This window comes from Pelecanus crispus, chromosome 3 (genome assembly GCF_030463565.1).
Source record: "Pelecanus crispus isolate bPelCri1 chromosome 3, bPelCri1.pri, whole genome shotgun sequence".
In the NCBI taxonomy this organism is placed as follows: domain Eukaryota; kingdom Metazoa; phylum Chordata; class Aves; order Pelecaniformes; family Pelecanidae; genus Pelecanus; species Pelecanus crispus.
In genome coordinates, this window is record NC_134645.1 from 129,046,719 (window position 1) to 129,058,943 (window position 12,225).

General features: G+C 46.9%; 1 protein-coding gene across 1 annotated transcript in view; it reads right to left on the reverse strand.

Moving 5' to 3' along the window:
• Positions 1-4,435: 4,435 nt before the first annotated feature.
• The window catches only part of LOC104026899 (L-threonine 3-dehydrogenase, mitochondrial), a 168,055-nt gene continuing 160,265 nt past the window's right edge, over positions 4,436-12,225 (reverse strand). The window contains exon 11 of the transcript XR_012830919.1: positions 4,436-4,447. The gene's annotated coding sequence lies outside the window, so the exon portion shown is untranslated. The remainder of the gene's footprint in view (positions 4,448-12,225) is intronic.

Genomic DNA, 12,225 nt, shown 5'->3' on the forward strand with positions numbered 1-12,225 from the left:
TGAGGGTCAGAGATTGCTGCTATCATACACATATCAGTAATAATTTTTTTTTTTAATACTATAAGTTTGAAATGATGCTCACTAAGGTAAATAATTGTATTATTTATTATATATTATGTAATAAATTAATTATAAAATAAAGACATGGTAATACCTCTTTGCGAGACCGCACAGTCTCCACCAGTCTGTGGCCAAGGATTATGCTGAACCTGAAGTGAGGACTTTGGGTTTAACTGGGGATTTTTCTTCTGTAGTTTTTTCCCATCGTTGTTTGAAGGCACATTGACTTCTAGCATCCGCAACATCCTGTGGCCACCTCCACTGGACTGAAGAGAAAAGATGCTTCCAAGCAGCTTGTTGCAACACCTGGGGGCCAATGCAAAACCAAGAGACATTCTCTCTTCACCTAGCAAAAATAGGTAAAGTAGAGCTTGCCTGTGGACTGATGCTGAGATAGCAGTTCAGTATCTAAACAGGTAACACCCAATTACAACAGAACTGTGTTGACTTACACTTTCCCTTATCAGAAGAATCGGGTATTCATGTAAATCACAAAAGAGTTTGATGGATGCCAGTTCACAGTGAGCCCCACACCAAGGAACAAGAGCCTAGTTAAACAAAATGTATGTTGTTCTTATCTTTAAGCTGTGAATATTGCTATGAAATAAAAATCTATAAAAGAAAGTGCCTTATCATGGGGGTTATAATTCTTTAAAGTTCTCCAGGGGCTGTGCCTGTGCTGGAATCAGACCCTTGGGACCACTTTCTGAAGCCCAGAGAAGTAATTTTCTTGCAGACAGATCATCTTTCCTTATCACGCGTTGTCTTGGCAATAAAAAAGTCTCTTTCTTCGGATGCGTGTTTAGACTGAGCCCGGTGGAAAAAAAAAAGAAAAGGAAAAGAAGGGGCAGCTAAATTGGTCTTAATTCTGATGCTTGCCTAAGAGTAAACAATGAGGTCCAGGGACAATCTTCATTAGACCCTCCTGGGCCTGGAAGTGTGGTGTGGAAAGCACATGTGCTAAGTAGCCTTCAGACAGACGTACCGGAGACTAGCTCAGAGCCCGGTCTGAACGTCATGGCTAATCAGACTCTCTTATCACATTTACTGGGAGATGGGTGATGCCAATAAAACCAAGTCAGGCTGAGTGCACTTAGTGGAGCCAAAAAGCTAATTGTTAATGGTTGCCTACAGCTCAGGGCTTGGGAAAGCCAGCTGGCCCCCTCTGCTCTCCTGCCTTGGTCCCGGCGGGACCTCAGGTTTGGGTTAGATTTTGGTGAGCCCTGCTGCAAACGATGGGCAGGACACCTATGATTTTATTGGTATTTAGCCATATTATGGAGTGCACAGGTACTCTATTTGAGATCAAGACCTTATTGACATGACAGTGGTCCAGCCACCTGGGGTCTCCAAGAGAGACAGTAAAATCAAGCTGGTGCTTTGCACTAGGGGATGGTGAGCCCTGATTTTCCCAAACATGGAAAACTACAACATGTAATTTGTGACAGTGACAGACTGTGTTTATACCTCCTTCCTCCAAATTTAAAAAGGTGGCTGTTAGGAGATATCTGTGGAAAAAAAATGAGAATGATGTGAGCTTGTAGTGATTTTCCCCTGGTACGGTCCCACTGCCTCTAGAAAATTGCAGGTTATGGCTATCCAGAAACAGAACTGATATAATTGTGTTTAAATCCTTATCTGATTCTTTTTCCCCAAGAAATGCCCGTGTATCTAAAGCCTTGTCTGCTTCTTCTATATCCCAGTAGTTTAACAGGGATGTTACACCTCACTTCAACACTTGCTTTCCGTAGGACACAGTCCCATCTTGGAGACCTTACAGCTTAAATGAATGTATGTCTCTTTATAACCCGATAATTTAAGCTAGCTAGCTAGATCAATCAATATATAGATTAATAGATCCTTAAAAGCCAGCACCAATGCTACAGGACCCAGATGTGAATGGTAGGTAGTGTTTTCCAGCCGTGTGCTCTCCCTGCAGACTCGCAGACTCCAGCGAACGCCTCCCACGTCTCCGCAGCAATCAATTCCCCCGCCGGCTCTGGGGAGAGCTTCCAACACCAGGTCCTTTGTCCAGCAACTTTGAAGGTCCTTCCTTGTGCCTGTGTGAGTCTGAGCATGCCAAACACCTCAGGGTCAGGCTGCGTCCCTCCATGATTTGTATCCAGCAGAGGCACAAGGTGGGAGAGCCTTTCCTGGTCCAGCTGGTGCTTATTTTGACGGAGAGGACACGGTGTTAGCTGAGAGCACAGACCACTGTTTCCCCAAGCAGCCTTGAGCGCCTGACATGGATATAGGTTAAGGGCTGTGATTTTGAGAGGCAATCACTTTGCACTTTCTTTGCACTTTGCCTTCTCCTTGCCTTGCCGATGTCCCCCAAGGTTGCCATCATTTCTGAACCTCCGAACCCCAGTGAAGCCCCTTTATTATGGGGTGCACAACAAGCAAGTGATGGATACTTTAAAGTGGTTCTTGGAGACAAATAGCAGGGCTGTCCTTCAGGTACACCAGAGAAGGAGGCCAGGTGGCATCTGCAGAGGCTTTGCAGAATTCTTTCCCATCACCAAGGCCCTCATTTGTTGGTATGCATGCTACCATTAGAACCTCCCTCCCATTTCACTCCATCACTAGATCTGAAATCCGGTTCCCACATGCAGAGACTTGGGGAGCTCAAGACATCAACCTGCAAAAAGGAGACCAGGAAAGCAGCTGGTGGAGAAGATAAGGGGGCTGTGAGTGTATGACTATTGGCATGGGAGGGGACTCGGCTGCAGGTGTGCAAATACAGCTCGTCCCTGGCATCTGCTGGGAACACAGCCGAGCAGGGACCTGCTGCCTTTATCTCTTGACCTCTTGCTCCCTTGCCCTGGGGATCCAAATGAAGTGGGTCCAAGGGCATCCCACCCAGCCTGGATGGGTCCCACACCACAGGGAATGAGATTCCCTCAGATCCCTACTTGGGAGCACTGTTGGTGGGATGCTGCGTCCCAAAAAACATATTTGCACCCAGCCCCGCAGAAGTACAGTCCTATAGATGCAGCTGCACCCACCACAGGGTCTTGTGCCAGCACATCTGGATCATCTGGACTCACATCTGCCCAGCAGGATCTGCAACGGGAAGCTTTCGAAGCTACTGCGCACAGGGGCTAAGCTGCCTTTATTGCAGGTCACACACCCTCTCAAACAACAGTGGATTTAGATGCCATAAAACCCGTGGTCTAACGCTCCCTGGGAGTCTCCCACCACCCCGCATGTGTCGCAAAAGCATCCTTCATCATGCTGGCTGAGGCGGTCTCACTCGGCATCCTTTGCCAGCAGCACTCCATGTGTCAGTGAGCAGCCTAGAAAATCACAGCAGCCCACGGCCCCATCTCGCTCCCTCTCCGCTGTTCACACGTGTTGCTTCTGTGGCCACCTTGTTTTATTTTTCTGGCAACGGAGGCAAGAATAGCTCGTGTGAAAATTATTTATTTTGTATTAATAGCTCGAAGTCAAAGCCTCAGCAGACACTTGGAATAAACAGGATCACTCAAAATACAGTTGTTTGAAATCAGAGCTTTGCTCTGACCCTGGGGTTTCTAACCAAAGCCAGAAAAACTGTGTATATAGAATCCCTTAATTTTTTTCCCCCTGTTAATCCACAGTAAAACAAGCCTTGCTTGTAGCCAAAGGACTTTGACCAGGACGATTAAGCCAACATTTCATTTAGGCGGTCGCACATGCGGTTTTATAGGTGGTCGAGATGTAAAATAGTCCTCCCTATCTGACTAATACCCTCCTTTGCACTTCCGATCCAATCTGTATTCAAGCAGACCCCGCTTCTCCTCAGCCATTGCTCTCCTTTCATCATATCTCTTCTCAAAAATATTTTTTTTTAAGTGGGGGAGGCTGCTGGGTGAAAAACTGTATTTTGGAAGAAATTTTCTGGACTTGTTTTCTTGAGAAAGAAAGAAGGAAAAACAGCACTTGTGTTTTTTGTTTTTCCTTCCTCTTTCTTTTGTTTTCTTTTACTCCTTGTCCTGCACAGTCAGTTTTCCAGCCAGATAAAAGGAAGAAAAAGGGGAAATAAAACAACGAGAAAGTTTATATTTTTATCTGTCTTCAGCATGGGTTTCCTCTCTTCCCCTTTTTTTCTACCGAATAACAGAAATATTCCCAGCTAAGAATTAGAGCACCTCAGCTCATTTAAATTATTAGGCAATACTGAGCACGTCTGTTAATGAATGCAGCTGTCTAACCGTGGTTAGCCCTTGTTACTGGTGGATGAATTAAGGCATGAAGGGCAAGAATAGTCTATGCAGGGGTTAATGCAGACCTTGAGGAACCCGGGTTCAAGTCCACAAGCTCCTTTACTGACTCTGAATCATCCATATAGCTCCTTTTTGTCTCGTTTCTTTGTGAAATGGGGGTGGCAGCGCAGACCCCATGGCTTTGGCAAAGAGCAGAGCACGGGAGCCCTTGCAGGGTCTTGCACCGCGACAGCGCAGCTTGCAGGGTGTCTGCAGGCAAAGCAGAGGCAGCCAGGCAGGGATGCTCCCAGAGCAGCTCTGATAAAGGTACCCCAACTTTTTGCCTGTGTAAAACTTCATTATTCCACCTCTGGGGACGATTAAAAGGCTTTCAAGGGGTGAGCGCTGGCTTTGCCCATCACTCCCCCTCCGCCCCACAGCATCCCCGATGAAGACAGCTCCTGCGGGACAAGCAGCCAGCCTGCCGAGCCTTCACACTTGCTACGGCTCTTGGAAAGCCTCAGCTAGCGGCTTTCCCTATCCCAGCTGGCTGTTATAATCACACATTGTTCCCGGTCGCTGCCTCGTCGTTTAACAGCACTTGGAAAATGTCAAATGTGGGAGTCCGGCAGCCTTAGGTTAGAGCAAAAACTCCCAAACATATTTGGAGGGCTGCCAGCACTTTGCAAACCCTCTGCAAACTCAGATAAGGGGTGACCTTGCAGCCTGTGGGCTAGGCCAGGAGTTTATAAATCCTCCATTTGCTTGGGCTGAGCTTTCTCAATATTGTGATCATCCCGTCCCCTTCCGACGTCGGCCGGTGCCGCGGGGTGGGAAAGCGGCGTGCGAAAGCAGGGGCTGCCGGCGATGGTGACCTTCGCCGAGACGTCCGGCGTTCAAGGTGGAAGAAGCCATTGGAGATGTGACGTCCAGAGCCGGCGGGGACAGGACACCCCCCCCGTGTACGGGGAGGCAGAGGGTGCCTGGGGCTGGATCTGTCACAGCCCAATGAGCAAACCCAGCGCCCAGTTTTGTTTGAGCTGGGGGTTACAGGCGTTGGCCCAAAAACCCGTTCGGTTTTGCAGCAAATGATGGCCCTAAAAGCACGGTTGGGGAAGGATGGCAATGCCGTTTGGTGAGGAGGGGGAGGAAGGGTTGAGTTTGGGGCTTCATTTTGAACTGTAATGAAATCTAAACATTTTGAAATTCTTCCCCAAATGACAAATAATGTCAAATACTGAGATAGCACTGGGCTGGATTTGAGCCGCGAGGCACCTTCTTATATTCCTAACTTCTGATAAAAAGGATGGAACAGAGTCAGGAAAACTTTCCTCTCCTTCCCCTCATTATTTTCCTTTTTTTTTAAAAAAAAAAAAAAAAGCACAACCTCTGTGAAATCAGCAAGGTCTCCTGAAATGTTCCAGTTTGGATGGGAGAGCCTTTCGCAGCAGGAAATGTTTCCCTCCGGGTTTTCCTGGCCGGCTCTGGCCGACTGCACGTCCCCGACCGCTGCTGTGGGGCTGGGGGTTCAGCCTGGGCACGGCAGCTCAGTTCAGGGGAGGGCAAAGACCACCCCCCAAAAAATCAGCTTTCGGGGAGCTGGTACCTTTGTGTGCACAGCACAGAGAAAACAGTTTGAATTCTCATTAATTAGCAGGGTTCATTAGCTCAGAGGCAGCACAGTAGCTGTATTACTGAAGGAATGTGGGTCATTAAGACAGCATTGTTAATTCGAATTTTTCCCTCTTTTCTCCTTTGCTTTAGACTCAAGGCATTCTGGTAAAACCTTTGCAGGTCAGTTAACCAATATTTATGCATTTTTGGACCGTGAATAATTTACAACCCCTTTTTCCCCTATATCCTTACTGCACGGTTGTATGTGGCTGCATTATTTCTTGCCCATCCATACATCACCTAGTGAATTCAGGCTCCTTTGGGGCCTGTTTGCAGTTTGTTGGCAGATCATGCTTTCTTACTTGCAAACATATTTGTTTTCTCTCCAGGTCAAATAAGTCATGTGAAAATGTCAGTGCGTGAATTACCTGTGAACTCTTTACCCCCGCCCCTGCATCCCACCAGGGACCCTCCCAGCTTCCCGATGCATGGCCGGTCACCTGAAACACCACGAAAGGGTTAGGGTAATACAGGATAAATGGCCAGAAAAACGTCCAGGTGGATTCTTGTTTGCTTTCACCTTTGTAAGAAAATCAAGATCTGTTTTCCTGGATAAATTCCCAGCTCCCAAACCTAAGCAAGGTCACTGCGTTTATGGGAAAAAATACTCGCAGCCGACTTTTGGGGCTGCTCGGCAAGCTGGACTTTCCACAGTTGTCCTTAGCCCCTCTCATTATAAGAGAGTCTCTTGTTTGGCTCCCAAATTTGGAGGAAAAGCCTGCTGTTACTATGTTTTTTAGCTTCCTGTTCCTTTTTCCACTGCGCCTGCGGACGGCTCCATGTCTCAGCCCTTTCTGGGCAAAGTGCACATCCTGAGCTGCACACGGGGATAATAACCCGCAGCCTATCATGACATGGAAACAACTTCTGCCTGCATTTCCTTTGAGAAAGGTGAAGAAAAGACCCGTATCCTCTAGGACCGTATCGCTCATCCTGGGGGAAAGATGATGCAGATGAAGCACTCAAATACCCCAAGTCCGGGTTTTTAACTCCCTTGGGTCAGGCTGGTAAAGTGAACCCCAGTTTGGGTAAGCGTGGAGGGTCTCCAAAAGGAAGAAGAGACCATCTCCGGCCAGAGCACGCAGCAGACACCTGCTTCTCCCCTTGTACAAACCAGCCTGCCTTGGCCCCCCTTTTTTTTTAATTCTTTCTCCCCACTTTTTTCTCTCCTCTCCTCTCTCAGGCCAGCAGTGGAGCATTCAGCAGTTAATATCCTTCTGTCTCCAATTGTGCTTTAAGAGGTGTAACGTTTGATAAGCCTCATTTAACTTGGCTGTACTACATTGTTTAAATAATTCAAATACAGATTGGCCCTTTAGAAGGATTTCTGCTCTATTGACCCTGCTGGTCATGAGTTACCAGGAAGTCAGGGAGGGGCTTCTAGGACTGAAAGCCTGAAAAAAAATCAATTCCAGCTCTTTAGTGCCCCAATCACACCCCATTATTCCTGGGTAATTGCAGACCTGCTTTGCTGTTAACTCTTTGGGAACAATACAGCCTTTGATGGGAAGAAGGAAACCAAGGAGGGTTTTCTTCTCCGGTGGGGTCCTAATCTGCATGGGCAGTGCCATGTGCTTATCACTAGGGTTTGGATAAATAATTATTTACAGGTAGAAGTGTCAAATTGCTTGGTGGGCTTTTTTTTTTTCCCCCTTCCCTTTCTTAATAACTGGTATGCTGGAGCTTGGTTGGACTGCAGAATTCATAATGCATTTTTTCTGTTCTTATCTCTTTCTCTCTGTGCGTTGATTAGTCAGGAATAAGGAACGGGATCTTGTAATATGGTTAGTCCTTATCAGTGTTTGTCTTTCATTGCTTAGGTCCCTCTGCTTTGGGTGCTGCACAGACATGTGGCAAGTCCTGTGCAATAGGCTGTGGAAGAGCAAGAAGAACACTGCATCAGCCAGTGGGGTGGCCACGTAGAAGTGGGTCAACGTAGCCAAATGGTTGGTCTTGAGTACATGATGTCCGCACTGCACGCATTTCAGCGGGTGTTTAGTCTGGGCCAGCCCTGCTGTGGTCCTATAGATGAAAAGATCCATTAGCAGATGTAGTGCATCTTTTGGGTTAGTTTCATTCAAAAGGAATCTAGGTTTTTAGGCACAGTTGGATCTGAGGGGGAATTTTTCAAGGCTCAAAAGAGAGATTGGACTGTGGTGATGCTTCAGAAATTAACTGAGTCAACCCCAAAAGATGTACTAGAATCTCTGACAGCTAGAAGAACCCAAAATCTTGCATGTCTAAAAATGCCAGCTCACAACAATGTCTGTTGTCTCTGTCACTGTCCTTAACAGGTGAAACCTGCCCTGACGAGAAGTGGACTGTTGTCCTGGCACATTTGGCTTGGAGAGTCTGGGAACCAAGCCTGCGAAATTTCATGAATTAGGCTACAGGCTCAAATGCAGGTAAAAATACACCAAATCCCACCTCTGGGGTGATGCCTTCTGTCTTCATTCAAGCCCCTTCTTCAGCCCATGCTCCTCCTCTTCACACGAGGTAAACAGGACAGCATCCAGGGCTGAAGATTTCTCAAGACATGATGCACAAAAATCTGTCTGTCTCCCTTCCTGGTGCGGGAAGGCTAAAAGTCACCCACCCCGTTACCCAGTCCAATCTAGCCTGTGGCAAAAGCCAGAGCTTGACCCTGTCACCCGACATGAACCCATGCCTGCTGGTGGTGGCATTGTGGGAGGAGATGCCAATCAGGTGATGGGGAACTGACCACGCTTCTTGAGGCTGCTCAGTCCCCGCTCCTTTTACAAATGGGCACCTTATCACTGGGCACTGTTTGTCCAGGAACAAGGGACAGAGGAGAGGGAGGAGCAGCATCAGCCTCCACTATAGGTCACCACAACAGAAGCTGCTATGAGTCCATTTGTAGGTTGGGTGGGCTTCTTTGTCCCATTTCAAGCCAGTAAACATGAAATTATTTCCTGCCCTTAATTGGTTTAGTGGTGGACTTGGCAGTGTTAGGTTAATCGTTGGATTGGATGATCTTAAAGGTCTTTTCCAACCTAAATGATTCTACGATTCTACGATCTGCTCCTCCTAGGAGGCTCTCCCAGAGCCTCGCTCCTCTGTAGAAACCATCTTCTAATGCCCAGCTGACATCTCCCTGGCTCACCTGTACCTTGCAGCCCTGCAGCATCCCTGGTGCCTTCCTGAAGGGTCCATTTGGTGTCTGCCTATGTTTAATTGACTTACTGATCCAACCTGTGGATGTCAGGGTGTTCGCAAGGATGAGGTGACATCTCAGGTTAACCAGTGAAGCAATGTCCATCCTGGCCAGCCTGCAACATTTAATTCAGCAGGTGATGTTTTCCTGGAGTATCTGTCATCAGGGTCTTCCAGGGGATGATACAGAGCAGGAGCCTAACTTTGGTGTGCTAAATTGCCCTTGCGAGGTGCCACTGTCTCCTCCTTTGCCATGGAGGGCCTACAGAGACTCTCTGGCTAATTTAGCTGGCTAAGTAACTGCTAACAAGAGCCTGAAAACCTTCCTCAAACTCATGTCTCAGGACAGGAACACACTCTGCTGCACACAGGGGAGACTAAAACACTCAACTGTAATGCAAGAGGGCGGTTGGTCTTGCCATGGAGACACCAAGTTAGGGCAAATCCTGCCTGCTGTAGGCTGCAATCAGAGCCATTTGCTTGTGATGTTTTGTGTCCCCAGGTGTTCAGCAGCAGAGGAACCGTAGCCACAAGCAGCTCGGGGAAGCTGTACAGCAATGGTGTGAGTGCAAACAGCACCTCAACTTTGAAACAGAGTGAAGAGGAAGAAAAGTCTATGATAATTTGTCAGGGCCAATGATTGGGACTTTCAAGGCATTTTAAGGTGGTTATATGCTTAGGTCCCACTGAAACGGGATGTCTTCAGATGCAGGTACCAAAATCAGTTCCCTAGGCATTTTGAAGTGCGTGAGAGATATGATTTTAGAAAAGCCCTGGATGCAGAGCAGGGGGGTGGTCTCTTAACCAAAGCTCACAGGAGACTTACCCGTATCTCCAATAGCTCTAAAAAGACTCCTGGGACCCTGATTCTAGACAAAGCAGAGCTATGCTCACCTCCTCTTTCCTCCCTGACCTGCAAAGAGTTAAAGGGTGGGGGAGCTGTTTGATTAATAGATGTCGTGTGAACATGCACATTTGCCTGTGACTGCATTCCTGGGGCTTTCGGCTGGGTGATAAGCTGCGACCAAAGTCCTCTGGCTCTGGGCAAGGAGAGCAAACAGGGCCCCAGTGGAGCAGTTATTAATTCCAGCCTTGCATCTCCCAGGGCTGTCTCTCAGCAACGGGGCTCCTAGGAGGCCTTTCACACACCAATCGATACAGCTCACCTCTCCCCTTGCTCTCTTCATCCTCATCCCCGCCTTTTGCATGCTCACCATGGTCCCTTTCTGTGCCAGGACCTCCAGCGCCAGGACCCTTTCCCATTGGCAACGTGGGAAGCAGAGGATGATATTCCTGTTGGGGTGGTGGAAACAACCCCCAGCACCTAAACTGATGTTGTAGCTGTCCTGTCCCGCCATGACCCCCATGGGTCTTGGCACGGTGGGGAAGGAACCAAAAAGGGGAACTCAGCAGCAATATCTCCAAAGAGTGTACCTGCCCTTCTGCACCCATGAAAGGATGCACCCTGAGAGTCATTGCTTTTCTTCAAAATACATTTATACAACAAACACACCTGATTTAGAATTTCTTTGGCTGCAAAATTTCCTTTTCCCTCAGGGCAGCTGCAAATTGATTTGAGCCACAAGTTGTCGTTTCAACTCCAAATTTTGACATAAAGTTGTTGATTGAAAATGAAACTCCTTTCCCTCCCTGAAAAGCAAAACAAACCGAAACAAGCTGGACCTTTCAACTTGCTTGTCTTTGATAGGACATCATCGCACTTATAAACCAGCTTTCACAAGGGTGTATTTTTAGTGGCAATGATTGCTGCATGGAGGATTTCTGCTAGCTCTGATTTGGTGTACCGGGGCAAAAAGTGGTATTTTGGTTACTGGCATGTCTCTCCTAACCCCACGGCTGCTCTCAGGAGGATGGCAGTGGTGATGCTCAGACTGGGAGGTATCTCCTTCAGGAAAATCAATTTCTTGAGACAGGCCAAGACTTTCAAAAACGGCTTTCAAAAGATTTGACTCCAGCCACTTCACAATTTCATCTCAGAGCAAGAAGATTTTGTCTGCTATGAAAACAAGATGTTTTTAACGCATGCCAAGCTGATCACTTCCAAAATGAAGGCAGGCTATCTTTTAAGACAGTTATAAGTATCTTTGCCTATTTTCCATAAAGAAAGTAATTCCAGATTTCATAATAAATAAAAAATAAATAAATAAATAAATAAAATGGAAATTTTCTAGCATTATACAGCATCATAACAGATACTGTATTCACACATATGAAGGCACCACCTGCAAGTGACAATACCTCTGCTCTGTAGAAGTCTTTCCATTGACTTTGATAGAGACTGGACCAGCCGTTTGAGAATACTGAAAAGGATGCAGGTGAAAAGAAGCTGACTTACACCAAGCTGAGGATAGCACTGCATAGCTGAAGGGTGTCTTAAATATTCATGTCTGAACCATTTTTAATCCTTGAGGACAGAAGCTAGGATCACACCACAGTTTGCTCCAAGCCACAGCCCTTTCCACGGCTCCTTCAGAGGACGTGGTATTGCACAGGATGCCAGGACCACCGAGCTATGAGGGGTTTGCGGGAAGGAGCCAGGATGCTTTAACATTTGGTCATAAGCAGCAAGCCACAACCTGTCTTGCAGGTGAGTGGAGGGCTGGAGCTGGTCGATTCTTCTGCCCCCCAGCTAACATGGAAAAAAGCAAGAAAGGTGAGAAAACAACACTATCATCAAGAGCATTGGGATATAAGACCTAACACGAGCTGCTGCTTTTTGACAGGGTGTACGTTTCCTTTTAATTTTATTTCAGGATAGGCAAAAAAAAGGGTTCTTGCAGGACTCTGAAATCTGGAGACCATTTTCAGGTGGGAAAGCCATTCTCTGGCCATTTATCTGCAAAGCAGTAGGCCCTTGTGCCTAGCCCTGGATTGTCATGGAGAAACATTAAAATGAGATGTCCAAAGAGTACAAGATGATCCCTGTACTGGGAAACTGAGAATTAATTGCCTGATTTTTACTGTAAAGGTCTTCAAACCTGTAGAATGAGAAAAGTGATAATTTTGACCAGAAATTCCATCCAACACTGAGAATTTTTGCAGGATTCACTGAAAGAAGTACATTTCCATAGAAAAGTAGAATAACAATAATAATAAAAAAGCTAAATAA